We start from the raw sequence: 24,222 nt of genomic DNA on the forward strand, positions 1-24,222 counted from the left end.
GTCCCTGTTGAGGATGGTGATGTTGTGGGTGGATGGGTTATTATCGTCTGCTGTTGGAAGCTTTGGAGGAGTGTGGCCCATTCTGTGGAGATATGGCAGCGGCGTATCGCTCATACCTACTCATATGTTATTGCGTCCTCCTCCACCATGCCCCATTATTTTACCACCCCTGTCCGGGCTGCTAACAGGGGCCCCATGGGCACGTGCCAGTGCATCACAATGCTTCTCTTTGCTAATAGGAGGGCTACTGATGCAAACCGCGTTTCTACTTTGAGGTCAATTCGGCATCAGGTCACTCCCAGCGTGCTTGTTTCCCATTTGGCCAAGTCAGTGAGCCCTGTGTTGTGGACTGTGCCCCAATAGGGCTGTAGGGTAGGATAATTCCAGAACATATGGTGGAATGTTGCGCTGGGGAGTATGCACCGTGGGCAGAGGAACTGTATCTCGGGGGAAGAAGCGTTGGAGTCGTGCTGGCGTTAAATATGTGCGGTGCAGTATATAGAATTGTATATTTTTAAACCGTGGGTTTCGTGATACGTTCTTGTGATATTCTAGGGTGGATTGCTACTCCTTGTCATGTAGTGGACATCCAAGTTCATCTTCCTATTTCTGTCTGAGTTGGGTGAGTGGTGCGGCTGTAAGTTCTCAGGTGGCCTTATATATCCATGTGACTAAGTGGCGTCCTGGGCCCATGGTTAGGATGGTATGGAGCACCAGGTGTGTTGCAAGCCCCCCAACCCCCCCCACCCTCGGACAGGTCCCATATCTGTAGGTAATCCGAGACAATTTGTCTGTGTAGGAGGAATTGTCCGTGTGGGAGTCCGCTTTCCTCCGCTATGCGGTCAAACGAGAGGAGTTGGCAGTCTGCAAACAGGGACTCCCTTTCAAGGAGTGAGTGTTCTGTCCATACCTGTATGACCTTAGCGGTGTAGTGACTACTGCTCTGGGGTAAGCCCACAAGAGGCAGCAAGTGTGTATATAACGGTGTGCTATGGGATAGGCTGTGGATCTGTAGCATGCAGGATCTGTCTGTTGCTACCTGTATGGATTGTGTTGAAACTGGTTGGGTGCCGGGTAGGAGTAGGCGGTGCAGGGCTGGTATCGACAGGGGTCCTGTGTCATAGTCTCTTCCAAATGGTGTGCCGCTGTCCAGAGCAAAAGCCACTGGAGTTGTGCTGCGAGAAAGTATACTTTGAAGGAGGGGGCTTCCATCCCTCCCTGGTAGGTTGGTAGCTGTAACGTTGTTAGGGCTACCCTCCGACGACTGTTGCCCCATATCAGGGAGATTAGTAGGGAGGCAAGTTTCCGGAAGAAAGATGGTGGGGAGATAACTGGCACATTTGCGAAATGGTAAAGGAGACCGGGTACTATGACCATTTTCGCCAGGGCTATTCTGCCAATGGGGGCTAGAGGTAGGGCCTGCCAAAATCCGACTTGTGCACATATGTCTGCTAGTGCCCTGCGAAGGTTCCCTTCAGAAAGTTCCTTGTGGGATTGGTACAGTCTGATCCTCAAATAACGAGGGGCTCTCTCACTCCAGGTGAGCCTGGCAGTGCTGACACATATCTCCCTCGGGGGAGATGAGGTTGAAGGGGGCATATGGTGGATTTTGCCCTATTGACTTTCAGCCTGGCCGTGGCAACAAAGTCGGCGAATGTGGTCCACAGGGGTGTAAGATTCATCGTGCTGTTCATATGCATATCAGAAGGTCATCAGCTTATATGGAACCCACTGTGGGTGGTTCCCAACAATGTCTGAGAAGTTTCAGCGCTCCGTCCATCATCTCCTTGTGTTTGCTTTGTTCGCCCTAAGTTGGTAGGGCATGCACAGACATGGGTCCCTTGCTCGTTTGCCACTGGGTTCAAGCTAACCTGGCTGATGAGGGGTGTTACCCCGAAATCGGTCCCAGGATGTTTGGTTCGGTCCAGGGAAGACCTAGCTTGGCAGTTCGGGCTGGACTATTCCCATGAGTCAAGACTGATTTGCATATAGCTGGGTCTGAACTGGGGTGGCAAAGTGAGCTAAAGAATGATGATCCATTCAACCCAGATCTGTGACTGAGGGTGAGTGTCTGAAAAGTTTCAGCACTCCGTCCATAATCTCCTTGTGTTTGCTTTGTATACCTCACACCGTTCCCTCCTCTCAGAGGTGAATCTCTAGAGGCTCCATTGCTAAGGCAAAAAGGATGGGGGAGAGAGGGCATCCCTGGCGAGTGCCGCGTGCCACCTGAAAGGGGGTCTAAATGTGGTGGCTGACGAGGATTCGAGATGTGAGTTTCGTATACAGTTGTCTCGTGTATGCCATAAGTGTGGGGACTATGACCACGCGCCGGAGCACCGCGAACAGATATGGCCATGTCAGGGTATGGAATGCATACTCCAGGTCCAGGATCAGGCAGGCCGCTCTGGGAAATCGGTCCTGTATCCCATCCTGGATGTGGAACAGCCTGCGCATGTTTTGGGAGGTGTTTCTGCCAGTCACAAATCCACACTGATCAGGCTGTACCAGTGCCAGGAGGATCCTGGTGTATGGATCCTCTAGGGTCTTTCAGAGGATCTTGCAATCAGCGGATAACAGTGTGATTGGCCAATATGAAGACAATAGTAAAGGTTCATGGTCCAGCTTTAGGAAGAACACTAGAAGAGATTTGAGCATTTAGTTGAGAAGCTCTATGGCCTTCAGTGTTGCCTTGCATACCGTTTCCAGTCTGGGGGCAAAGTGTGCAGTAAATGAATTGTAATATTTGAGTGGTGAGCCGTTGTGGTCCGGGGCTTTATTTCGTGCTAGCGTTTCGATGGCGTTTTTCACGTCTGTGGATGTGAATTGCGCGTCGAGAAAAGTTCTATCAGAAGCGGCGATTTGTGGATCTAAGGGGATTTAAGAATTTATTCGCAGATTCCGGACTGTCTTCTCCCGGGGTACTGCATACCTTGACGTAAAAATCGTAAAAAATCTGTAGGATCCCAGTTTGTAAGTGGAATATGGTTCCTGTAGGCTCAGCTATTTTTGTGATTGGTTGTGCATCTGTGTCTTGGTGGGTTAACCAGGCTGCTAGTGCTCCGGCTCGGTCCCCTTCCCAGTCCCTCTTAGCAGCACATGCTTTGTAATTGTATATGCGTAGGTCCGCCAAGGCCTCTGCGTATGCGGTCTTGGCTTCCTCTGTCTGTGCTGGAGACGCCTTACCGGCATCCTCAGCCTTGGTTAGAGTTGCCAGCTTTTTTTTTGTCGGCCATATGGTACTATCTAATGTCACGCGAACCCCTGCTCTTCATCGAATGCTTGCCCTCCTAATGGCTACTTTGAAGGCGTCCCATTCTAGCATCCTGAGGGATGCAGTATGTGTGTTTTCTGCGAAATAGTTCTGAATGGTATTTCCTTGTTCATGTCGAAATACTGGGTTCTCAGGGCTGTTGCATGGTTATCGCCAAGTGGGAATTGAAGGTAGGGGTTGGCAGTCATCTCGTGTGCATCATGATCGGAAAAAGCTTGGCCTAGATAGTCTGTACTATGGATCATAGAAATAATTGCTGATGTGCTTAAAAATGAATTGAATCATACCCACAGGTTGTAGAGGATAGAGTGGAAGGAGTAGAGCTTCTTTGTCGGGTGTTGGTGTCTCCAGGCATCCAGAGTGGTACTAGGTTGGGTCTAAATATTTTTTACACTAGATGGCAAGATACACATGTTAGTAATAAATAAATTAAATAAAAAGTGATCTTGACTTACTCTAGACATTAAGACACACAGTGACTAAATGTGAATTACTCCAAAGCATCTGGAATAAAAAAGTGTACATAATGGTCAAAGGCTGCAATACATGGGACGATTGGTCTCCGCACTGGATGGCGGCTCAACCTTGAGCTCCAACAAACCTGCAGTGCCAACTACACCAACAACATCTATGCTGCCAATATTTTTTCATATATAAATGGTTAGACCCTTAGCTCCCGGAGGCGCTCCTGCAATCTCAAAGCAAAATGATGTACTCACGCTTATTGCGAAGCACTTGGGGCTGTCTTTAATTACAGTGGAGCAGGACAATAACTGCAGATGGCTGATTGCCAGACTATTGCACAGTGAGGGGGAGTGCTACGCTGTCAACATATATATGCCCTTAATGGTGACGATCCACATTTTCGGTCCAACCTCACTGCAAAACTAGCTTCTCTACCGTAATCCGCATGCATTGTCTTCAAGGGTGACTTCAATCTGACCATGGATGTGATTCTGGATAGACAATTGACGCTTAAGTACAGCTCTTCCAAAGTACACAAAACTATGCTTAAGCTCTGTACTGCCCATAGACTCACTGATGTTTGGAGAGTCCATTATCCCACAGGCTGCGATTTCACATTCTTTTCATCTCTCCTCAATACCCTTTCTAGGATAGACTATCTACAAGTAAATGCAGGACTTCTCCAAGACTCCCACGACCCCTCAATAGAACCTATCCTGGTCTCTGATCATGCACCAGTCATGATCTCGATTAAAATTTAACCCATGCTTACAGAGAAAAGCTCATGGCACATGAATACCAAACTCTTAGGATATGATGAAGATAGACAATGGTTCGGCAAAGAGTTGGCTCAGTTCCTAAAGCAGAACATGGATTCGGTCTCATCCCCATAGTCTTGTGGGACGCTCTAAAGTGTGCCGTTAGAGGCTTCTGTATCCGCCAGATGTCTAAGAGAAACAAGGATATTAGAAACTCTCTATCAAAGCTAGAAAAAGAAATCAAGGGCAAGACTGCTCTCTATAGACATTCCAAGGTCATTCCTTTGTTGACAGAGATCAAACGTATCAAATATGGATACAACACTGTTGTTAGCAAAAGAGCACCCCTTATAGTTCAGACACAGAAGAGCAAAACACTCTTCTAACTAAATAAGGCTGGGCATACTCTAGCAGCGTACTTGAAATTGAAACATAATAACTCTCTTATAACGACCATTAGAGACCAACTAGGCTCTACTATGTCTGATACCCCTGACATCTTTAAATTTCTACACACCATTATATACCCCTAATATCACAGCTTCTAAAGAATCATGTTCTGACTTTCTCCAATCCATTCCCATGAAATCACTCTCAGAATCAGATAAACTGACACTTAGTAAACCAATTAATTCCAATGAAATATTAAATGCAATTAAACTTATCCCAAGTGGAAAGACACTGGGCCCAGATGGCCTTCCCATAAATTTCTATGAAGCCTTTACGGACACGATTTTACCACCTCTGGAGTTGCTCTTTGAGCATTTTAGCACCTCTGGCAAAGTCACCGCCACCACAGCTGAAGCTACCATAGCAGTCCTGCCTAAGGAGTGGAAGAATCCAGTAGACCCCAAGAACATAGGCCTATCTTGTTAATAAACATGGAGGCAAAGATATATGCGAAGGTTTTGGCCAAACGTTTGGAGCTGTTCATACAGAAATTGCTCCACTCCTCCCAGTCAGGTTTTATTAGGAACAGGTTACCTAGTGACAACACCAGCTTATTCTGTGAGACGGCCTCCCTTCACTGGTTCTTGGCTACAGTCACCATCGCATTAGATGCCAAAAAGGCATTCAACAAAGTCTATTAGCCCTACCTTGAGGCGGCGCTGACTAGGTACAACCTAGGCAACCTTTTAACATCTATGGTTATGTCATTATATGCCCATCCCAGAGCAAGAAGCAGAATCAACAGTGCTCTTTCTTCGCCTTTTTCTCTGCACCAAGGAACTCGCATGGGTTGAACACTCTCCCCCCTTCTTTTTCTATTAGTGATAGATCCACTACTGATCATGATTAACTATAGTTCAGACATTGAAGGTGTTCACTTTCTTTCAAAACTGCTGCCTAGGCAGAGAATATACTTATTTTCTCAAACAATCCAGATGTAGCAATCCCATGTACTATCTCTATAATTCAGTCCATCTCGGTTTATTCTGGCTGCTCTCTGAATAGGGAGAAGGCGGAAGTCTTGTCACTCAACGTTCATTGCCAGCCCTCCTGCATCAATCACTTGGGTCTCTGATAGCAACCAAAAATGATTCAATATCTAGGCATCTGGTTTTCAAACAATTTATCAGAATCAATCCTCCAAAATTAACAAAAAACAATAAATAAAATCAAAGACCTACTAAAAAAACCAACCAATACGATCTGACAAACCAAAGCACTGGACCAGGAACATCAAAGGAGTCCCTATAACCGAACTGGAATTCAGGATTCATGCCCACCTACAACCCCAGCATTCCAATATGACGGCCGATGACCTCACAGCTCACTTTAATTTTACAATGACAGAGGTGTTAGATCAAGTAGCACCTCTCAAACTCAAACATTTGAGATCTATCAAATCTAAATCCTGGTTCAACGTGGATCTTAATAACGAAAGACGACAACTCAGACAATCGGAATGGGCTTGGAGACTAAACCCTTTGACTCTTCACCTAGCGCAACTTAGGTCAACCCGGCTGGCATATAGAAAACAAATTTTTAGAGAGAAGACCACTTTCTTCCGCAGCCAACGAGATGAGGCGAAGAATAGACCTAGAGAACTCTTCAACATTGTTAAAAGTCAAACAAACGGCACACCCCCACAAGAAATAAAAGCCACCAAGGATCGATGCGAAGAAATTGCCAGCTTCTTCACAGATAAAGTCACAAAAATTGAGCAATCCTTCATCCATTCCAAACCTCAAATCCTCCCTCCCTCACAACCTGCCCCCCTTTAACTACTCCTAACCAAACAAATCGAAATCATACCACGGACAACCAGGCCCGCTTCCAACTGAAAAATGACGCTAATTGGTCGAACTTCGAACTCATGTCAGAAATCGAAGTCTTCAATATAATTGCAAGCTTAAAGCCTATTTCCCACACTATGGACCCCCTCCCATCCACAATAGTTAAAAAACTCAACCACATCATTGTGCCCTTCTGGACAAAAATCATCAATGCCTTTCTCACATCAGGTTGTGTCCCAGACTCCCTACAACTAGGACAAATCATACCTATACTCAAGAAACCAGGAGCCGACCCCAACAAGCTCAACAACCTCAGACCTATCTCCAACATTCTGTTCCTAACTAAAACATTAGAGAAGTGCGTTCTCCAACAACTTAACAAACATATTGATGACTTCAACCTCCTTGACACCTTTCAATCGGGTTTCAGGAAAGGTTGTAGCACTGAAACAGCGATGCTCAATATTTCGGACGATATCCACAGAGCCTTAGATGAAGGTGAAGCCTGTCTCCTCATCCGTATTGACTTATCAGCGGCATTCGACACAATAAATCATCCAGCTCTACTTGAGACTCTGAATAGGCGCTCTGGCATTAATGGCACAGTATTGGAATGGTTTACTTCCTTCCTTCAGCACCGTTCGCAACAAATTAAAATCAACTCCTGCCTCTCAGTACCAACACAAGACAAACTTGGAGTCCCGCAAGGATCGATCCTCTCACCATCCCTCTTCAATCTCTTCATGGAAACCCTTGCAATTATTCTGAAACAAGCAGGGGTTCAATACCACCTTTATGCAGATGACACACAAATATACTACAAAAACAAATCACCCAGTGACGTCCGACACCTCAATGTCAGGCTAACCAAGATCCAAACCTTGTTTAACGCAAACGTCTTAAAGCTGAACCCGGACAAAACGGAATTAATACTGTTCCTTCAAAAAAGTAACCACCGACCTATTCAAGACTGGCTCAAGAACCTTGATTCTCTAAACTGCTGCCTCGTCCTATCCGACTCTGTAAAGTCACTAGGCATTACCCTGGATAAGAACCTGTCAATGAAAGACCACATCAAGAACTCTGCAAAAGGTGCACTTTACTCTCTAAAACACCTCAAGAAAATGAAACCTTTTATTCCCCAAGATGATCTCAAGACAATAGTACAATCCCTAGTCCTTTCTAAACTGGACTACGGAACACCATCCTAACAGGTTCACCAAAAGCTCACCTAGCCCCACTAAGGTCAGTCCTTAACATGGCAGCTCGACTCATAACTGGTGTGAAAAGATTTGAACACATCACACCTACCCTCAATACACTCAACTGGCTTCCCATGGAAGGTAGATGTATTTACAAACTGGCCTGCATCACACACAAGGCCCTTCACACCCAATCCCCCAACTACCTAAACAGCAAACTGGTAAAAGCAAGAAAAAAACAGAACTCTGAGAAGCACCAACTCACTTCTTCTCATCCCCCCGAAACTTAAAAGGAAAACGATCCAATGCCGATCCTTCTCTGGTAACGTTCCCAGGATGTGAAACACACTCCAAATTGACCTCAGTTGAAACCCCTCCTTCTCTTGCTTCAAAAAGGACCGGAAACTCCTACTCCTCAACCAATACTTTACAGACCAAGTCATCCAACCTAGGCATCAACAACCTAATGGACTCCCCTCTCACTTTGACCTTCAAGGATGGTGGCTATCTGACTGTTTCAACCACCTGCATTTTTCTCCCCTTCCCTGTATACATAAGTATTATGTCTTTGCTTATATCTTTATGCATCCTCATGTCCTGCGATGTAATGCAATTTTTTTCTTTTCCTTTGTGTATCTAAAGCGCTCTGATACCTACGGGTCTAGCTAGTGCTATATAAAACTTTATAAATAAATAAATAAAACCTCATGGTCTCCCAAATATATTCCATGGTGGGGGACAGTGGAGACCTTGAAATGATGATTACATCGATAGTAAACCTTCTATCTATTATGCTCCCAGTACGTCTCTCTCATTCCTTCTTTACGACAATTGATAAATTGGTCTCTGAATTTCTTTGATTGAATAAGAAACCCATATTTGGCCTTAAAAACTAAGGTTACCATGTGTAAAAGAGGTGTGTGGCATTAATAACTGGTATAATCATTAGACTGCATTTCTTGCTGCACATGGCGCCCGCTGGCTAGACACTACTAAACTCTGCATTAGTTCCATGGCAAATGATCAAACTTCATCTCATTTACTCTACACCTTTTCCTCAATACGATATATGCTCTGCGCCTGCTAGACAGGACACCTACCTTCTAATCTCTGCAAATCTATGACCCTATCATTGTGGGATAATATGAAAACTGCTTTGGCAAATGCTACTAAGGTCACTCCTATATGGGCAGCAAAAGGCATCAACCTGGTGTCTGATCTTTTTGCTAACGGTAGCCCCCTTTCTTGTGCCTCATTACAGGAGAAACGCTCCCTTACCAGCAAGAATTTCTATGATTTTCTGACAATCAAAATATGAACTCTCCAAATTGGGGCCTCAGCAACCCCCAACTCTGTTCCAATGTATCCAACAAGTCAGTATATGTGGCCCTTTACGTCTAAAATTTACAAACTTACACATCTCACAGTCCACCCCCAATCGGCCCATTCAGAAATGTTGGTCCAAACACTTCTGAAATTCAAGTACATCCTCCTTACCGGACTCTGCTTGGCCCAACATTCCCAACAATCTTCTTAAGAATAAATTGATCTCAATATTTTCCCAGACAAGATTTTTTGCAGCACACTTATATTGGATTCCATCCAAATTATTCAAACCGAAACAGATTGACTCAGACTTCTGCTGACCTGTGACGAAGCCCCTGGGGACTTTGTGCATATGTTTCTTTCTTGCAAATGGCTTTCCTCTTACTGGGTTGATATCAATAAGCGACTTAAGGCTATCTTCAATGTGGACTTTTCGCTATCCCTACCCCTTATACTGTTAGGATGACATGCTTCCACTCTTCCATTAGATTTACTTGACAAAGACTTAGCTCTACTAGATCTTCTACTAACCCTGGCCATTAAAGTCATTCTCTTAGACTGGAGGACAATAAATAACGTGTCATTGCACACATGGTGGTCATGGGTCACGTATCTTAGAAGCACACATAAGAGTTTACACGCCTCTATGGGGAACCCTGTTGCGGCTCTATTTGGCACACACTGTATAGCTTTGTGGTAGTCAACTTATGACCTCCTGGTCCACCCTGCTTCGTCTTCGATCATAGCTGTCATTCTCACCCTTTTCTTACTGTTGCTCACCCACAAGGCGGTTCCCCTCCCCGTACTCCTTCTATCTCTCCCCCTCTTTTCTCTTCCTACTCATTATTTATATTGGGTAAACCTACTACTACTCTCTTCCACATCTGTGTTTGTTAGGCCTATGTATTACTGTTTTCTTATGATCTATTTAGCTAAATTCAATGTTGCCCTTGCTGTTGTGATGCATCACCCTCTGCCTGCAGACAAGATTAAATTTGACCCTGTTTATCTAGATTCCCCTTTGTACAAGGTTGTAGGCGGAAGCAATGTATATTTTTTACTGATGTTACAATGTTCTAGTAGGCTTCATGTATGTATGTATTACATGCTTTCTGTTTTGTACTGTCTCTAAGAAAATGATAAAATATTCTGAATTTAAAAAGGCTGCAATTTGTGCTGTTAAGCAGACAAAACTATGCAAACATATGATACTCCTCTTCAACCTATAAGTGCACATCCTCCTTATTACTTTCATCAATGTACTCAGTTCCTCTACACAAATGCAGATATGATCCATGTACTGTAGGATTATCACTTGCATCCCTAAATTATTACCCTCATTTTGAGCCTGAAGAAAGTTTGTTTCAAGAACGAAACCCATGTTGGCTTTGAATCATAAAAACATGTAAAAGCATCGCAGGGTTAAATAGGAATAGAACTACAGAACAGCAAAAGTGTACTTTTGTAAATTACATTCAACATACCATCTGTTCTTTGTCAATACATAGAGGTTGCTGTGGCACCCATATTGTCAATAACAATGTAAGTTCTGCAGTGGCTGAGCACATCTTTGTACTTACAAAATAAACATATGGACATAAAAAGTCTTGTTGAAGGAATTTAGTGTGTCTACCTTAAGTTGAGGAAATGCTAAGAAGCCTTTGTTTATTCTTTTTGAAAGTTCCAATTTATTTGTAATCAGACATTCAGAATTTGATCCAAAGGTAGTAGTGCACTGTAGACAGCCGACACGTGTTTCACCCCCTCAGCGCCGCAACAGCCTGGGGCTTTGTCAAGTCGCTTCCCATAGAATATATATCTTCGCAAGTGTCCTATTCCATAGTTAAAAACATAATGGTTCTTTGACGTTCATTATGCAGTTCGGTCTCGGGTCAAATTCCGGAACACTGTCTTTTCGATGCCTTCATGGAGGGAGAGTTGGACCTTGAACAAACTGCTATAATGACATAGAAAGACTATTCAAGGTCAATGTTGTTGTCTTCACCAGGCCTCAAAGCTGCATAGAACCCTGTAGCTAAAAGACAATTACAGGCAAGCAATAGTGCTTGCAGTCCGAAGTGGCCATTCTGCTGGGACCATATTTTCTTATTGGAAATGTTCCTTGGGTGAGAAAATCTGCCTGCAATTAGACATTAGAGTCATCTGGTCTACTAAATGTACCAATTGTTCAACTAACTTTCACTTCTACCCTCATTATTTTTTTAGCTAAACATCAAAATAGCATTCTCTTCTACTACATTCTTTTCGATGCTCTATTTTGAATGCTACATCATGCCAATAAATACAGTACAATGCAATAAATAAGCATGCAAGGTTTGAGGATGTAATTGATAAGTTAAGCAAGTGCTTGGATGAGCTGGTATGTTGGTAAGTATATTGCAGACAATGACTAAAGACTGCCTTCCAGCCAAAGGTGAATGGCTTGCGATAGATCCTTTATGGAGCGAGAACAAATCATTTCTTTGAGTATTACCTGAGCGTTGGGGACCTTATTTAAAGAGCTGAACTAGCGCTGATATACCACAAACATGAGAAAATTGCCTAATGTTGGTGAAAAAGTACTATCCTTATGCAGCATATTTAAAAAAGGCCAGATTTCCACTAAAGTGTTTGTTGTCCATATCAAAACACAAAAACAATTCGGGCCTTTCCATTAGTGTGGCAGAGTAGAGCAAACTAGAAAATAATACACTGTTTCTATTGCTCCAGAAGCTGGTATGTGTTGGCACAGAGTGTACCACAGGAGAGCAGTGTGAACTAAAACTACCTATTGGTGGAACTCAAACTAGTTTACTCTGTCTCCAAAGGATAGAATAAAAAATGAAGTTTGAGGGGAGAACTGAAACTCTTTTTTTGTTAAAGCTTTATTCATGCAAATAATCACAGACCCATGATACAAAAGAAGCAATGTCTCAATAATCAAACATTCTGGCCAATAAATAGTTATTCATGGTAATAATTCTTAAATACAATAAAAAATATCTTTATCGTCACAGGATACGTAAAACAAAAAAAGTATTAAAAAAAAGAAAACACTATAATAACCATTACGAAATGAGTCTAAAGTAGGCTCTTTATTACTACTGATGAGTTATGTGGATCTATTTCTCCCCCTCTTCGCCACAGCCCTTAAAGCATTTAGTCTTCTCCCCAGACTTATGGATAGCCCCTATTCTAAGGGAATAGAGTTCTTCCTTGTCTTTAGTTAGTCTCATTTTGGCTACCCATTGTTGGAATCTTGGTGGATCCGGCAATCTCCAATTTTGTAAGATTAGACACTTGGCTACTAAGGAAGAAATGAAAAAGAACAGTTTTTGACAGACTGTTAAATTTAAGTTGGGAATCCTAAATAAGATAGCCAAAGAATGGGGGACTAGGTTTAGACTGAGTTGCCTGCTTACCCACTGGAAGATCCTAGTCCAGTAATCTGTCAGTTTAGGACAGGAAAAGCAGATATGAAACCAGTCCCTTTTGGATGATTACACCTAAAACTGCCTGATGACATTTCTGGGAACATTTTTTGGAGTTTATCAGGGGTGTAATATAGCTACCATTTAAAAAGAAATGCCATACGTTTAAAATTTGCCCCGAGAATGGCCTTATTGGCTCATCTAATGAAATGGTCTGTCATAGGATATTCCAATTTTTTAAAACTTTTCTGGCTATTTATTAGGAAATGTTAAAAAATCTAGCTATCGGGTAGTAATGTCTAATGGTTGGATATTGAAGAAGTTTGCACTGTATACAAAGTATGTCTCTCCTTCTTCCCACTTTTTAATCTACTGTTGTATTTTAGAAAAAAAGGGAAACATTTTTTGTATTGTATTTAAAATATGTTTTTTTTATTGTATTGGTGTATTTTTGTGGACCTCCTTAGGAGTTCCTTAACAAATAAAAACTGAATTGAATTGGATCATCTAGTTTAGTCGGCCCATAACGTAGCATCTATCCGACATCCCGTAGACTCCTGTATTTTAAAAGGGCACTTGGGACTATTTGCTCGTAGAATGCATTACCAATTCCCTATCCCTGACATTTCCATAGTATATAATGCATAGGTAATAGCCTCGGGAATTGGGCTGTCCGAAATTTGTAAATTTCTTACTAGGCTAGAAATCTGGATATATGAAAATACTGAGGCCGAGACTTCTTGTATTCTATTCCCTTTGACTTATTCCCAAGACTTAATCTCCCCCTGTATTACAAGATCTTTTATTTGATAGACTCCTAGCCTTTCCCAATTATTTAGCATCTGCGAATCCACCAACAATCCTGGATCCCTACAATATCTTAATTTTATATCTGGATGAATTGGTGTAAATCGAAATTCTTTCTTCAATTGAGTTAGTCTGTCTAGAATTATGTGCGGAGTCTTATATCTTTAGCGTTTGGGTAACCTGGGCATTTTAATAAAGGATTTTAGGTGGACATTGTTTTCTAGTAGCATTTGCTGAAGACAAAAATGTAACCCATAATCGTGTTGCGAGGCTACACTTCCACACCAATCGATGAAGGCGGCTTGAAAATATATTTTGACGTGGGGGAGCACTAGCCCACCTTCTTCCGGACTCAACTGTAGTGTTTTTAATTTAGTGCGTGGTTTCTTCCCTGACCAAATAAACTTTCGTAGCATTTGATCTATTTCCCAAAAATAGTTTTGGGGAAATTTAATTAGAACGTTTGAAAAAATAAAGATAAGTAATGGAAGTACTATGATTTTTATCAAAGCAATTATTCTAATTATAGAGAGCGGTAGAGTTTGCCAGTTACTTAAAATGTTTCTGACTTCATTAAGGGTAGTGATATAACTGAGTGGAAAGAGTTGTGAAAAATCGTGCAAAACCTAAATAACGAACGGGATTATCCTCTGCCACCTGGGTCCGAAGATCCCGGGGTAAGACCTGGTCGTGACAATTAAATAATAAACTTTCAGATTTGTTAGCATTAATTTTATACCCCCCCAAATCGGAGAAAGTTCTATTTGTATCAAAGGTTTGTTTAATGTTTACTGAATTTGCTTCCAGATAGAGAATTAGGTTGTCAGCAAATAGCTTAAGGCTTTGGTGCCCCCGCTACAGGTGGTTTAATTAAGGGGATTTTGCCGTACCAGGGAAGCTAATGGCTCGATGAACAGGGCAAATAGAACAGGTGACATCAGACAACCCTGTTGAGTACCTCTCTGGATCTTAGCTGCACCAGCAGCATGCGCATTGATTATTTTTCTTGCCTCAGCTTTCTCATATAATTTCCATAACATACCAACTAAGCCTAAAGGAAACTCAAATTTCTTTAAGATGGCAAACAAGATATTCCAATTCACAAGTCGAAAGCTTTTTCTGCGTCAAACATAATGATTGCCGCTTTAATATCATTATTCGAAAATAAGTAAATCGCCTGAATTCAAAAATTTGTGTTATTAGTAAAAAGTCTCCCTGTCAAAAAGTCACATTGTCCTCATGAACCAAACTTGGCGCTATGACAGTAGATCTCTTCGCCATTATTTTAGTAAAATGTTTATAATCATTATTTCATAAACTAATGGGATGGAAAGATCCAGGATTGTCAGGTGGCTTACCCTTTTTTTAAAAGCTGACTATAACTGCTTCAGAAACATTTTCGGGATCTGTCAATCTTCCAAAATCGCATTAAATAAAGATAGAAATACGTTGATTAGCCTCCTGGACCTCCGTTTCAGAGATTGGCTCGATGAGCTGGGCTTTTTGGGAATGAGTTAAAGTTGGTAGTTCCATTGTTTTAAAATATTTATCAATTTCTTCAAGCGGTGTGAGTACAGATAGCCGAAATAACAAGGCCTTTCTATCACATTATAAAGGAGTATAGTCTTTATAATGTGATAGAAAGGCCTTGTTAATTTCGGCTATTTGATGATCACCTTGTCCTTTCTCCTCATCAAAAATAGATTTAATTGTGGCGTTAAGCGATTTTTTTAATGGACCATGCCAAGAATTTGCTTGCTTTCCTCATACCACTTTTGTAAACACGTCTTTTGATATACTAATACTTGACACTCATAAACATTTTTAATGCTCTGCCTGGCCTTTTTTAAGTTGGATGCTGTTATTTCCGAATGGACTATGCAATGGAATGGGCTTGCCTGATCTAAATCTCGCTATAGCTGTCTAGACAGTTTTTTTTCTCTTAAATTCAAGCTTAGTGAACGGTCCACGCGTTTCTGCTCTTCTTTAGCCCATTAGTTGGTGTAGTCTTAGTTCACACTGCTTTCCCGTTGTACACTCTAGGTCACCACACATACCTCCGACTCACTTAGGGTGCAGCAATCCAAAAGAGTTCTTCCTGATTTAAGGAATAATATGCCACATTAAGTCACCTGGCTGTGGTGTGAAGGACAAACATATGATGAAATATGCCACCTAAGGGTGGGTGAGGGTTTTTGTTCTAACAGATACCTGCTTACGGATCAATAGGGGCAGTTCACTATTCTCTATCTCAGGGTTCTCCAATGCTGGTCCTGGAGGGCCGAATCCATACCAGATTTTTAAAATAACTACATTTATCTAAAAGTGGATATGCTAAAAATTTGGCACTTGAAATTTGACATTTGAGAACCCTGACCTATCTGACACCAGTTTGGCACACTAATAAATAGACCTAAGTATTTTGCGTTTTGACATTTAATAGGAGCCAATACTCGCTGGTCTTTAAATGCTACTGGCCCTCTTTGTGTTTTTTGATATGGTATGTTGCCCTTATACATACATAACTAGGCTTGACAGCTGCATATTATCACATTCAGACGTCTTGATCTGATGGGGAAACCATAGATACGCAACATATTTATATATGACAAATAGCACCTGTTGTTTGCTGGAAGGTGTTTTTCGTGTATCAGCCAATCGTCCAAGTTCGGATGCACAAGAAAACCAAGCATGCACCAACTGCCTGGGAATGCTAACAGGCTTACTGCTCTAGCCGTGGAAAGTTGTAACTCTTCTCGATCCCTCTAAATCAGATTTTTCCAAATCACAATTTTCTACACAACCTCAACACATTTTAACAACCTAAATCAGTAATAATCGCAGCTTTAAAAAGGTAAGCATTTTGCATGACCTTTTCCAAATCTCACCGTTTACAATCAACCATTAAGAAACACCCTGTATCTCACACTGACCGCAGCCAATTCTTCCACTACTGACAATTCAAGACAGCTTGTTTGGTTTCCCACTTCTGTACATGAGCTCTTGCAGTCTCTAAATCAGGCCAACTTAGACAACAAAAGGACCTAAAAAGCATAGAAACAAATAATTCAGACATGAACAAATCCACATTGGTGTTCCAAGGCCTAAACAATTACCATTCAGTGATGTAAACAATAGTAATCTTGTATTGATATGGAAATCCTGGAAAGATCTGGAAACAGGACAAAACATTTTTGGGAAATCCTCATAACTCAAATGACCTCACCCCAACTACTTGGCCATTCATTAAATATGCCTCTACTACCAACTCAGAATCAAGATAGCATCAACCAGCTCCAGAATACTCTTCAGTGCTATGAAACACCGTATCTATACCGATCCATCCACAGCACCACATTCAAACTTGATTCACATACTTATGGCCACCAGCTTCTTAAACTCAAACTCAAACTCAAGCATGCCTTCCTCTGTATAAACATGAAATATGAAAGAGCCATACCTCTGCACCAACATTCCATCTTGGAAAAATACCTTAATGGTGTACTTGCTATGGTCTAAACAACAAGGCTGTGATTGTAATAGAGCTTACAGACACCAACATGGTTCACACCTGAAAAGGAGTTCCAATTCACAAGTAAATTCTACGTAACTCATAGGGCTGGGGGAAATTGTGGGCAATGCTAGTTTGAGCCTCTGAGAAGGGGTGAATTCATGCTCTGTTTACATGTCAGTCTTTTTTGCAAGGTGATACACTCGCAGTTGGGTGTAAATTCCCCACCTGCCATTGCACACAAATGGTAAATTTGAACCTGTGATTGTGGCTTGATCAGGGCTTTAGTAGCTACTTATTATTATATTAGTCATGAAGCCTTAATCTTTACAGATACTTTGTTCCCAGCCTCACCATTAGAACAATGCACATTGGCCTTCATCATTCTGCTTGAAAAATGTGTAATGCCTCCCTAGCTCTTAGAGATCTTCCTTTTAGACATAAAACTCGATCAAATCACCCTGCTAGTGAGGTAGTCCATCCCTACAGACCTTTCCAGTGTCAAGGCAACTTCTGCAACCACTTCTTATAAAGCTGTTGCCTTAGAATTTCTAAATACAATCTACTAACCCCTATTCAATCTGGCATCAGACTAAGACAATTCTTCTCTTTATTATCACAATTTCTTGTATCAGCGTAAAATACAGATTTTTTTTTTACAGTTTTATGTAGCACAAACTAGGGGAACAACCGTTACAACGCAACTTTTACAACGCACTACACTTACAACGCATTTTTTACAACGCAAAATCCATTACAACGCATTGCATTACAACGCATGACACTACAACGCATTTTTAAAAACTACCTTTACAACGCATTCCATTACAACGCATACTACCTTTACAACGCATACCATTACAACGCATAATATTACACTACACTATCCAATACTTACCCTACTGTTGCACCCCCTGGAGTTAGAATAGTAATTTTTACCCCTATACTATCCAACACTTACCCTACTGTTGCACCCCCTGGAGTTAGAATAGTAATGTTTACCCCTATACTATCCAACACTTACCCTACTGTTGCACCCCCTGGAGTTAGAATAGCAATTTTTACCCTTATACTATCCAACACTTACCCTACTGTTGCACCCCCTGGAGTTAGAATAGTAATTTTTACCCCTATACTATCCAACACTTACCCTACTGTTGCACCCCCTGGAGTTAGAATAGTAATTTTTACCCATATACTATCCAACACTTACCCTACTGTTGCACCCTCTGGAGTTAGAATAGTAATTTTTACCCCTATACTATCCAACACTTATTAAGTAATTTTTACCCCTATACTATCTAATACTTACCTTAAATGCAATTTAATATTATGCGTTGTAATGGTATGCGTTGTAAAGGTAGTATGCGTTGTAATGCAATGCGTTGTAAAGGTAGTTTTTAAAAATGCGTTGTAGTGTCATGCGTTGTAATGCAATGCGTTGTAATGGATTTTGCGTTGTAAAAAATGCGTTGTAAGTGCATGCGTTGTAAAAGTGTGCGTTGTAACGACATACATCCCACAAACTAGACCCGAGACATCGGGTATCAGAGTGCTTTACAAAAAACCAGTTTCGTTACAGAAGGACACATTCATTTTTTGTGTTAGGCACGGGGAGATTAAGTGATTTGCCCAGAATCACAGGATGTTGAGCGTGATGATGTTGCCGAAACTCAAACCCGGTTCCCCAGCTTCGAGGTCGACCGCTCTATCCGTAAGGCTACATCCTCTCCCACTTTATTAGTGCTTTTTGCTATGTTCAACACTGTAGATTTTGATTGAATGTTATTCATCTTGTCCTCTCAGATGGGTGCCAGCTAAATAGTTATCCTCCATCCCAGGAAGATTATAATTTGTTAAAATGAAATTATCTGCCTTTTGTTTTATTTGTGGAGTGCCACATTGGTCTATCATGTCACCAAGGGCCATATGTAGGTAACATACTATTTACCGATTCATAAATACCGAATTTTACCGATTCGGTATTTATGAATCGGTAAATAGTATGTAGGTAAACAATCGGTAATTATTACCGATTCAGTAAATATCGGTATTTATGAATAGGTATTTACCGAGTCGGTAATAATGCATCCCTTCCCATTCATTCCTATGGGCCTGGAGGCCCATAGGAATGAATGGGAAGCCATTTACTATTACCGATTCGGTAAATACCGAATCGGTAATAGGGGAAGCATAATCATGGGTGGCAGGGTGTCACATTGACACCCTGTTGCACCCCTGATTCGTGCATGTGTGCACATGTGGCGCACATACATGCCCTAAGGGCATGTATGTCTGCCACATGGCACTTTTAAAGCAGCCAAATTTAGCTTTTTGAAAGGTATTCGTTATTTAACATCAACCTGTAGTTGGTGTTAAATACCGAATCCTTACTACTGAAATTCACTCACTTGAGTGCTCCCTACATATGATTTAAGAATTCGGTAATTTACAGAATCTGTATTTTACCGATTCAGTATTTTACCGATCCCTTACCGATTCGGTAAATTACCGAATCCTTAAATCATGCCTCCTACATCTCAAATGCCTAAATACCGGTCGGTAACGGGATATTTACCGAATTTCGGCCGTTACCGACCGGTATTTAGCTACCTACATGAGGCCCTAAATGTATTCAACAGCTCCATAGAACTTTGAGAAGCTAAAATACCAAAGCACAACATCTGTATACATCAATAGTCAGACGTGTCCTAGGTAATTGGAATTACATAAGAGGAACAGTAATGCATATGTCCACTCATCAAGGCAATCACCATTCTTTCTTGCTAATAATACATTTAAATATAAGACTTCTTTCAATGTCACACATAAAGTGTTTTGACTTTGAAGTATTATCTTTATTATTTTATATGGAGTTTCCTTCTAGAAATATTCTATATGTTCCAACCTCATTGAAGGTTTTTGGGAGCATATGCAGGTAATTCAAGGTAATTTGGGAGCATATGCAGGTAGACAAGAGCGGGTGCAGTTGGCTAAAATTAAGAGATTTCAACAATAGGGATGAAAATTGCTTCCTAGGCCTGCTAAAATAATCACAGAGCAAAACAAATCGTAAGATGCCTTACGGAGACCTATTGTGTAAATTTAAAAGATGATGTAGTTGGTTGAATCTAAACCTGGCCAATAGAAATCTAGTACGCTTATATAGCATACCTATGCTAGATAGGGCTTCACACCCTGAGCATATGTCCTCTCACTGAAGGTTTCTGCAACTCAAGATGTTACCTAGATGATAAAGCTCGATCGAGGAACTCTTAAGTACTCCAATGTACCCTAATCTAGGCCTAGGTAGCTCACGACCTTTTACCTACATTTGTCTTGCCTTGCTCTGCAGAACGGTTCTAGCACTGAACTTTTACTCAGTTATGTGCTGAATAAATGTCAATCGGTTTCCTTGAAACTAGCCTCATTTATTATGCATGAGGATTCTTAGAAAAGTCCCTGCATATGACATACATAACAGGATTAACATACTCTGTATAAAAGTCATGGTCATTCTTCATCCTAGGGGAAATAACTACTTTGCATGATTTCAGGTATTGATTTAGGCTCATTTACATAACCGTACCCACAACATATTGATTGTGTAAGGAACCCCAAGGCTATCTTTATGGTACAAAAGAACCATACCAACACAAGATAGGCAGAGGAGAAAGTTCTACGCTGACACTAGACACTGAGGTCTCGGCCTGCAGAAGCTACAACACACAGCGGTCTGACATTCCTTGCGGGGTGTCCACATCAAAACCAAGACGGGGTCCTTCGTTCTCTCCCATCAGGTAATGGGGTTGACTCTTTCCTAGGGGATTATTGGCTTTACACCCACATACATACTAGGTACACTTAGGTAAATTTAGGTAGGGTTTGCATCTTAGGAGTACGCTTGATTACCGTCATGTATCTACATGCCTGCATATATTTACTGTTTTAGCACCATGGTAGAATTCTACCTCTCCGATATATATTTAGGCCAAGGCGTGATGTTAAGACAATGGTTATCTGTGTTTGTTTTATGTTTGTTTGCAATGGGGAAAAAAAAACTATATCTGATTTTGCCTCAATTTGTCACTGAACGGGATGGCCAAGTGTAATTATGGATATGTACAACTTCTTGTATCCGCCTGAATACTAGAGTATACATCTACAGACAACTGATGCATAAGTATTGTACCAAGAAGGACATTCATGGCCAGTGGCCTGCTGTACAATCTTGAAGTTTAATATAGGGCACAAAAGCCCCGATAATAACAGCTGTACTTATTATTGCATTTGTAATGGCCATCTGTTCCATTTCCAACCCGAGCCCCTTACCCCCCCCTTTCCCTATCTATCCTTTTCCTTGTATGTAATATGTATGTTTGACAAAATGCAAATAAAGATATTTAAAAAAAATAATGGTAGAATTCTACCTTTTATTTACTCTGTCGGTGCTTGTAATCTTATACATTTGTTCCTTTCTAATGATTGTAGTAGCAAACATGTTCTATACTAGAATGATGCTGGTTCAATAAATAATTATTGAAAAATATCCCCATCATTTATTCTGTGTATCTCTCTGAGACCAAGTGAGCACAATTGAAAGAGCAAAAAGTACTGCACTGCTTCCACGATCCCTGAAGGATCAAGGGTTGTCATTTTCGATAGTTGCCAGAAACTATTCGCTGCTAGGTAAAGTAAGTCGACTCGACTATGGAAACGCCCCCTACACTGGTACCTCCACCCACCTTCTCAATCACCTCCAAACCATCCAGAACACAGCAGCAAGAATCATCATGGACCTACCCAAATGAGTCCACATCACCTCCCCCTCCTCCGTAGCCTGCACTGGCTCCCCATCAAGAAGAGATGCCACTTCAAACTGCTCAAGCACACCTACAGAGCCCTCCAGAATGCCAGAACAGAATCCCTCAACAACTGCCTGACCTTCCACCGGCCTACCAGACACCTACGGTCTGATGCCCTCACCCCATCCCATGCATCCATCACACCCAAACCAGAGGTTGCTCCTTCTCCCACGTTGCAGCCAAAGCCTGGAACGACCTTCCCACCCACCTCCGAACATCACCATCCCTTGCCGAGTTCAGAAGTGGACTCAAGATCTGGCTGTTCGAACAGACCTTCCTCCTGCTAGTGCCTGGATACCCCTTGGGGTGATAAGCACACTCTACAAATAAATGATTGATTCATTGATAAGTCCCTAGTAAAGGGGTACTAGATGTACCCAGGGCCTGTACATTAAATGCTACCAGTGGGTCTGCAGTACTTATTGTGCCACCCACTTAAGTATCCCTTTAAACATTTCTCAGGCCTGCCATTGCAACCTGTGTGTGCAGTTTTCAACAGCCATTCAACCTGGCAGTTGGCCTTTGTGTATTTCTACCAGACAGCCACACAATAAAGGGTCTGGGTGTTGGCAGGATAGGTCATCCTGACTTGATTTAAGGGGTGTAGCTGTCAGCAGACACGCTTGCACTTCAAATCCACTGCCTCAGCTCACACACAAAGAACTTCACACTAAGCTATTGTGACTCCAGATAACCTGAAATCAGGGCAGGGAGGCTGGAAATCCCAAACACTTCTGTACGGAGAAAACTCCAGACGTTTCTTCCACTTCAAAGTGGGCACCAGGTATAGAAGTAGGACCTTCAGACTCACTCTTTAGTACACTCCTGGACCTGTGAATACTATAGAAGTAGGGCCTTGTTGCCCTACAGCTTGAGGTCTGTCCTGCTGTCTGAGAAGGAAGACTGGACCTGCACCTTTCATCCCAGGCTGAGGTGACTCCAAGGGTCAGCTGACTGACCTCCTGTTCTGAACTCCAGGTACATAACAAGCTTCAGAACTTTCCTTGCAACTGCCCAGTTGACCTACTGCACTGGACCTGACTGGACGTGCATAGACCTGCCTGAGCCCCGCTGGCCTCTGCTATAGTGAGTTCCTTATCCCCAAGAGGTGCCTCCTAAGCCCTGGATCCTTGGTGTTGCATCAGTTGAGCTCCTACTTGAAGAAAATGAGAAATTATGAAGTTGTGGGCTCTTTGGAATCACAAATGGGCCCATTTGTGCCACGATCTTGCTGCCCATGCCAACTGCCAACATGAAGCTCCGGAGAACTCAACTCTTCATGCTAAGCGAAGCCAGGGATGACCAGCAAAATTAGATCTGAGCTTCGTGCTACAGCATTGACAGCTGGCAGTGACCACCAACATGAAGCTCCAGCAGCGACCATCTGCGCAGCCCAACAGGATCTTCGTGCTACAGTGGCAGCTGTCCGCAACGCCCAGCTTGCTCTTCTTGCTACAGACACAACCATCTGTGACACTATCCATGCTCTCTGGGGCCTCCTCCACTGTGAATAGAACTCTTTGCACTTGTACCCTTTTCAGCAGACTAACCTGGTTCCTGTATTTGGGCCGCCCTCAAACTTGTGCTTTGATCCTCCTCTTTCACGACTAGATTATCGTGCATGGCGATTTGTGCTTTAAGGCGCTGTACTTCCCTTAAATCTTTAAAATTAAATATCTTCAGATCTACTGATTTGTGTCCTTTTGGTGTCAATTAATTTGACATGTTTTATGCTATGTTTCTAGGTTGGTGTGGGATTTTTCCTGTGCTGTGTTTCCATTTTGTTACTGTTTGTTTTCAATGTAAATACTTTACACATTGCATCAAAATTAAGCCTGACTGCTTTTGTGGCAAGTTACCAGAGGGTCAAACACAGGTTAATTTTGCAACATTTGTGGTTCATTGTAACAAGAATTGTGGCTGTTGCTTGAGAAGGGCTCACGGCCCTCTCAAAACCAACAACCCAATTTCTCGCAGCAATTGTATGCCACTTCTTTAAAAGTGTCTCTAGAAAGACTGCTAAAAGCCACATTCCTCTTGATCTGAAAATGAACCTGATTCTTTCCACAGGTTACATCCACAGATTGCATGTTATCTCATAAAAAATCTCTCTGCTATTTTCATTTAAATCATGCATGAAAAATATACTTTAAATGTAACTTACTTTTTCCCGCCCTTATTTATTTTGAATGCACCTCTGCTTCCCTTCTAAACACCTCTTCTGTGTATAAACTACTGTAAGACTCATGCCTTCCTGTTATACTTTTTTCTTTTTTTAAATCATAACAATATTAATTCCAGCGAGCATTTGCCTCTCACATAGCCCCCTCTAATGATCACACCTAA

The sequence above is a fragment of the Triturus cristatus genome, chromosome 11, assembly GCF_964204655.1.
Source record: "Triturus cristatus chromosome 11, aTriCri1.1, whole genome shotgun sequence".
Lineage (NCBI taxonomy): Eukaryota > Metazoa > Chordata > Amphibia > Caudata > Salamandridae > Triturus > Triturus cristatus.